The following is a 7814-nucleotide window of genomic DNA, read 5'->3' as shown; positions in this document are numbered from 1 at the left end:
TGCCGTCTCCATGGCGGAAAAGCACTGCTGGAGCCGCTCTAACTTCCTTCTCTTGGTCCTCACCTTGGCCGACTCGACCCTCAGGCACTTCCTGTTGGCCAGGGACCATTATTGAGGGTGGAGCGAAGGGATGACAACTATAAATCATGGTTATGTACCCTTGTTCATTTTGCTTCCACTTTTATAGAAAGATTTATGAAGAAGTGGTTATCTATGAGTACAATGACCCCTCATCTACACCACTCTTATCAATACATGTTCATACGGTGTACGTCAGAATAGCAACTTTGAGTTCCCATGTATGCATGCGCCCGTCCCTTTAGTCTGCTAGATATTGCATGTCATTAAGTTATAATAATGCTAGGGAATATGAACCACATCGTATGGAACGCTGACTCAGTGTGCGAGTAATGAATGTCCCAACTTCTAACACCGTCTCAGCACTTTCCCTAGGAATCGATGTCATCCATAGATCATGTGAATCTTAACTACTCCTCTCCGCTTCTCCATCTTCAAGGGTGGCCTATTTAAGCCGGGGCTAGATGCGCTTCTTAGCAATCCACACACTCCTTCCTCCTTAGATACAGATAGATATAGACAAAGCTCTTGAGTCAACCATCTATATTTTCTTCATCGCCATGGAGCTCCTTCTCCAACTTCTCTAGCAGTAGCAGCGGCATTGGGAGAAGGCCTTCAAGACTGGGTACTACCGGCATCTAGGCGCAGCGGGGGCTGCTCTATCTAGGCGCTAGTGGAAGTTTTGCGATTAAGGGGGTTCACTTATTTGAGCAAGCCAAGGGGTACTGAATTTACTTTGGTATCCCTGGTTTTGTATTCGATATGCGTAGGGCCATTAGGAAGGTGATATGTCTGTATGTATAGTTGCCACCTTTCCGCCCTGCGCATTTCATGTACTGCCGCCGATTCATCACTCCCGGCGCCTTGGCGATCCTCCTTCCTCTAGAGTAGCAGCGACGACGATGGCCCTTCTCTTCCACGCCTCCTCTTCTTGCCTCTATCTCTCTTGCGCTCATGACCGTGAGAGGTGCAGCAAGGAAGGTAAAGCACCTCACTGAGATTCTAGTGGAAGTTTTGTGAGGTGCTGCCTCATCCTTAGCTTGCACTGCCTGTCTCCAGACTCGACTCTAGAATGTACCTATACTCGATAGGTCTTTGTTATTGTACACCCAGTAGTCTTTTATAGGTCTTTGTTATTGTACAACTGTGGAATGTAACTGAAGTTATCAATGAGATTGCTATGATGATAGTAACTATGTTGTTTATATATAGTTTTTGCCTTCAGAACAATTAATTACTGAATGGCTATGACGTGAGCGGTTTATGTAAATCGTCGTATCATACGGTGTACTTCTGCGCTATTAGATCAAACGACATTGGTTCTCATAGTAACTAACAGTGATTTCATATGAACAATAGGTGTATCATACATTGTACATGTGCGAGGGTATTCGGGTTATACCCCATGCACTCCGACTTCCCATGTATGCGTTCTTTGGTCCGCCAGATATTGCGCATCATTAAGTACTATTATAGATGAGGATGAAATATGCCATATATCACCACTCCATCACCTGTGATTCACGTGGGGTGGCCACGGATGTCACAGACCGTGACTATTCACTTCCCCACGCGTGTCTTGAGATGGGGCTATTTAAGCCAAGGTAAGGGGAGCATCTCTAGCAAACTCCAATCCTTCTTCCTCCCTTCACATCAGAAAAATGAGAGAAAACACCTTGAGTTGCACGTAGTCTCCTGTCGCCATGGCCTCGCTCCTGGATGACCTCTAATCCTCATGTGAAGTTTGCACCAATGTGAGACGCATTGTGCTATTGTCTAGTTCTCGAGAGGATAAGAAGACGACCACGAGCGTTTCTCTGTGCCAAACAAGCCCTGCGAGCTGTGCCAAACAAGTCTCCCGTCACCATGGCCTCGCTCCTGGTCGGCCACTTATCCTCATCAGAAGTTTGCACCAACGTGAGACTAAAGATGGCATCAGGGATCTGATCCCCGATTCCTCACGGGGAATTCCCCTTTTAGGCGATGAGGATGGGACCAGTTTCTCCCCCATGGGGAATTATACGGGGGAAAATGCATCCCCATTGGGTCTCATGGGGTCGGGGATGGTCGTATGTCCCCTGTCCCCGTTAACCGCTTCCCCGCTCTGATTTGTTACATACTGGCGAGGCCCACCAAGATGTGTAATCTACTAGTAGCCCACAAAGGCCCAATACAAGAGCAGAGTATATATTGCAAGAGTAACCCTAACCAGCTAACTCTATCCTCTCTCTCGATAGTTCCTCACCAGCAGCCACCGCAAGCACTCCACTCTCTCAATCTCCCTCCCTCAATTGCTCTCTTGCAACCACTAGCCGGTGATGTCGTCACGCAGCTCATGCTCATCCTGCTAGCTCGCACTCTCATGCTTGTCCCGCTGGCTCGCAGGCTCGCGCTCAGTTCTTCACAACCGTGCTGAAGCTAGAGGACAAGCGCCATTTGGCCGGCATGACCACATCTCCGTGACCTCATCCTTGGCCAAACTCTCGATGTTTTGTCTCTACTCTCTCTTTGCTCGGTCTACAGGAAGCCAGGAAGGCAATGTCTAGGTGCTGAGCCTTATTAATTTTCTATTTCTGAGATTTGCATTGTGATTCCGCCTAGGGAGTTGTGATTGTGAGACGCATTGTGCTAATTCCAACTTCTAGTGAGGATAAGAGGACGTCCTCAAGCGTTTCTCATGAATCCATTGTGAGCTATGCCAAACAAATCTCCCGTCGCCATGGCCTCCCTCGTCCTGCATCGACTCTAGCATCGCTGGAAGAAGGCCTTCAAGATCATAGCTTCTTCTGCCAACACCTATGCACGACTATATGTCCGCTCGTCCTGGGTGTTAGTGGAAGTTTCACGAAGATAGGGAGGAAAGCATTCTGCCATGGTGCTCTGTGACGGCGAAGCAACCACCATGCCTGTAAGCCCCTCCTCCAACCCATGGTGGACCTCGGTGAGTGGGGCTGTGTTGGTGTTTGATGACCAACAACCTAATGCAAAGGGTACCCGGGACGGTGTTCGGAGGGCTTCGGCGTACGTAGAACTCGATGGTAAATGCAAAGGGACGAACGATTTATATTGATTCGGGCCCTCTTGTCGAGTAATAGCTTTTATGTTCAGTCGGCGTGTAGCCTTTTGCGTTGGATTGATTGATATAATTATGTGTCATGGCCTATCGATCCAGGGAGCCCTGCTCACCTTTATATAGCTCAGGAGGCAAGTCTCCTAGTCAGTAACAATCTAAGAGTCCTAGTAGGATTATAGGATAACAATGTTACTAGAATTACATGTGGGGAATTTCTAGTCGGACTAGATCTTCTCCCTTCCTTGCGGGGTACCCGGGGACTATGTCCCACAAGCCTCCGAGCACTGTAGGGTTGAACTTGGAAGCCTTCTTGTTCCTCTAGGTCTTGCCGATTAGAAACAAGCGTTGTCCGAGTGCTTTCTTGAGTGAAACCATATAGTGCTTCTTGAAATCTTCGAGTGGTGTGTACTTTCTGGAAAAGTGCACTCACTCAGTGTAGCCCCCGAGCCTCTTGCTGTTTGGAACAAAGAGTTAGATGGTCTTGTCCGCAATTCCTTTTTGAAGAAATTTGAATGCATCCTCTGAGGATATATATCCCGCAGCCCCCGAGCCTACAATCCGACTACTCAGTAGTCGATTATAGGATCTTGTAGACATCCTCAAGGGTGCAGCCGAGTAATCTCCCGAAGACAAGGATCAATGACCGCTTGTCGTCAAGTGGTTGAATGCTTGAAAATTTGGTTTTCCATCCTTAAATACAAGCCCCCGAGTGTAGTTGGAGTGAAGCTGAGTAGGCCATGATAATGGCCGAGCCTCCGAGCTTAGTGGCGTGGTATCCGAGTAGCAAGGTGATTTTGTACGTGTACGCCTGTCATGAGAGCGTGTACATATGTGCAATTGAAATCTCTCAATAGCTAGCAAGTGTGTCGTCATCTTGCATGTTGGATGAAATGCAGAGCAGTTGCACCGCTGAGTACTCGGAACCCATCCCCGACTGGTACGTTAGGTCCGAGTAGTTGAAGTAGTCATCGAGCAATCGCAGTGAAGTTGTTGGCAGTAGTCGATATAGTCACCTAGAAGTCACGCCTGAGTGAGCTAGTTGTCGGAGTTCGGACGGTACGGTGCATCGGTCTTGACGTAGCCCTTTCGGTGACTCATTGTTAAGTAGCCATGGACAGGAAGAAGTGTCACGTAGAATTAGCGCACGTGTGTGTCCTGCATGCTGCCTTGATAATCTTGCATGCCATTGGTGCCGATGCTTCTTCTCGAGGTTATCTAGTGTTGTGCCCGCCGTCCTGGAGATTCATAGTGGCCGTCGGGGCTTGGATTGAAACGGCTTGCTAGGAACCATTGCACATTAGCATCCTGCTAGCTTGCAAGGCTTCTTAGCATATGCGTGCTTACTTCTTGATTGCGACTGGCTCGCAGTTCGGATGGCTTGCTGCTCGGCTCGGTTAGGGCTCAGACAGCTCGCCTCCAGCTCGGATAGCTTGCTGGCGGCTTGCTTAACGGCTCGCGATCAGCGAAGGCGAAGGAAGCAGCTGTCTTCGCTGCCGGCCAGAGTACTCGTCGCCGTCGTTTCTTCGCCGAGTTGCTTCGTTCGTGTATGTCTTGTAGGTGCAAGCCGACTAGCTTGCATGTCTCCACGACCGGTGCATGCTCTTTTGATTTGCTTGCTTGTGAGCAACAGAAGCACACATAAGCATGTACGTGCATACTCATATTGGTAATCATCTTGCTGATTGTAATAATAGATCTTTGTCTCAGTGTCACATGCTGGCCTATAGCTGATGTGCGGAGCGCCGATCGTCGTGTCTGTGTAGTCGTCCGCGTCCTGTCTGACTTAGGACGAGTTGAATTTTGGTGACCGTGTCCTGATTTATTTAGGACGAGTCGATTGTAAGCGTGTTATTGAACACTTGAGGTGTGGACGTAGTTAACCAGACGTTTTGACCGACTTCAGAGTCGTGAAGGACAAGTCTGTCCAAGTGCGTGTATCAACACTATAGATCAAGGGACTTGGTGACTGCTTTTATGTTGGCATCCGTGCCGAGAGGGACATTGAAAAGATAGTTTCCACCTTTGCTTATCAGTTAAGCCTGTCGTAGGCTAGCATGTAGCCTATAGACAATGTAAGACTGTCACTACTACAGAAATCAATTTGCGCAGCGTGGTCAAAATGGGCTCCGTGACTGGTAGAGAACCGAGCTTTACTACCGGTGGGGAACCCCCTCTAGTCCCGGTTCCCCACCCAGGAGCAAGCATCCGGGACTAAAGGGGGGGTCCTTTAGTCCCGGGTCAGGAACCGGGACTAAAGGAGGACCTTTAGTCCCGGTGGGTAACACCAACCGGGACTAAAGGTGCCTCCTGACATGCCACGATGGCCGGCACATTTAGTCCCGGTTGGTAATACGAACCGGGACTAAAGGTTTTTTTCTTTTTTCTTTTCTTTTCATTTTTTTGTTTTCTTTTCAAAATAGGTTTTCGAAGTCGTATTGTGCGCTGCTAATTATACATTTATACGCGCGTATAGTATGTTTCGGTTCAAGCACAATGAACGTATTAAATCACACAATTCAAGCATAGGAATATATATATATATATATATATATATATATATATATATATATATATATATATATATATATATATATATATATATATATATATATATATATATATATATGCATGCATGCATCATATATATATTTACATGCATGGATGCATATGTGTATTTTACATTATATTATTTCATGTGCATATATTACAAAAGATTGCATTACAGTTGTTGTGACATAACAAGTTTCCTCTCATCCTCTAGCTTGGCTTCAATGGCAGTGTTGGGTCGAAGTAGAACTCGCCCTTGGAATCGATGACCTGCTCATTAAAAAAATCCGGCTATAGACTCCTGAATTGCTTTGATTTGGTCTTGCCGTATGACCTTTTCCTCCAACCATCGAGTCTACAGGTTTGAATTAAAGGAAAATAAATTAATATATGTACATATATATAAAGACATAGTAATACAATCAATAATAATAATTAAATGAATATATAGTGTATTTTTAACGTACTTTGAGTCTCTCTGTAGGAGTTCTTTGGGAGAGCACCTTGATAAACTTGCAAACATAGTAACCACAGTAGTTGTTCCCCTGTTCCTGCCTTAGACACCACTTTACGAGAAAAAGATTTGTCATCCAATCTGGTGATCCGGTGAAAGCTATATGTTTAATTAATAAAGATGATGCGATTCAGGGGACTTACTTTCAAAGGGATTACATTCAGTGGCGCTTTGCATTTTTCCATGTGTTGCTTCTCAATAAAGGTTTTCCAAACACTGCCCAATAAAAAATTTGCCACGTCATCAGATATAGTTAATCATCATGTTTGTGTGTATATATAGTTGCTAGAGATCCCAAAATTACCTCTGGATAATATCTATCATATCTTGATAGTCTTGTTGTGGTTTTCTCATCGAGTCATAGATTATCAAGTGACTTTTCACCAGATCGATGTCCATCAATATCCAGTGATTGCTGCATGTGTTTATAGGATATAACGCATAACACTCATTAATTAACTAGAATCAACATATGAGCCATTAAGGATATGATCGACATGATTAACACTCACTTGAAGTTATAGGAAAAGAGTATATTCTTCTTGTGGCGTTGGTTCACTAAGAAGTTCATGAGGTTACTCTCTGACTTAGACTTCCAATTAGTCTTTGGAGTAATTGGGTCTTTGAATACTATATGGGGATCAACAAAACCAATTTCATTGCAGCCTTCCTTTCTGAGCTCTGTCATTGTAAATCTGCATATATATAGTACTTGTTAGGATAATTTATATGCATATACACATATGATGAGTTTAATAATAGATCGAAAGAATTATTACTTACAGGCAATAGCAGCTAATGATAACTTTGTCCAGAGAGGTCATGTGGCATAGTTGATGAAATTCTGCAAAGTCAACATACATAACATCATCGCCACGGAACCAATGTTTGTCTCTAATTCTGACACCAACGCAGAAGTCTCCACTGGTAGACGCCTGCATGTACCACTTGTTTAGCAGGTACATTTGCGTCCCCAGATCAGATAAGGCTTGAGGGTTGTATAGACTCTGGCCTAGTACAAATTTTTTCTTCCAAATATCAACCTTCGCCGCACTCTCAATGTTTCCATCACCAAACATCTGGTAAAGGTCGAGACCAGTCTCATCAAGAAATTCACCAAGGTGATCCAAATCGACATCCGGAGGTATGTTTGCCTGATGCATTAATCCTAAATTCGAACCATATTCATTACCAACAACTAGCGGGGGGATTGATTGGTGCGCTTGTTGTCCGAGTTGGGCAACTCCTTTCCCTGCCCGCTTCTTTTTCTGTGCCGCCTCAATTGACTTGGTGAGAGTGCGGTCATAGTCCGATAACGTTGATTTGGACGGCTTACGAGATTCCCGCTGTTGTTGCTGGTAAGAAGTCACCTTTTTTCTTAGAATATCTGGAGCTACGAAGAAGTACGGTTTCTCCGGGTTTCTCCTTGCTTCTTGATTCATTTTAAGTTTGTCATAGAATCTAGACATGTCTTTTTTATATGCATCAGTTCCTTCTTCCTTCTCTTCAGATATTATTTTAGGAATAGCCCTTGGTTTCACGGTGGCTTTCTTTGCAGGTGGGGACTGGTTCTTCGTTTGAGGGGCTGGCCTCTTGCTAGGC

Source organism: Miscanthus floridulus, chromosome 19, assembly GCF_019320115.1.
Source record: "Miscanthus floridulus cultivar M001 chromosome 19, ASM1932011v1, whole genome shotgun sequence".
Classification (NCBI taxonomy): Eukaryota; Viridiplantae; Streptophyta; class Magnoliopsida; order Poales; family Poaceae; genus Miscanthus; species Miscanthus floridulus.
The sequence above is the reverse complement of the archived record's forward strand: the minus strand, read 5'-3'. Positions refer to the sequence as shown.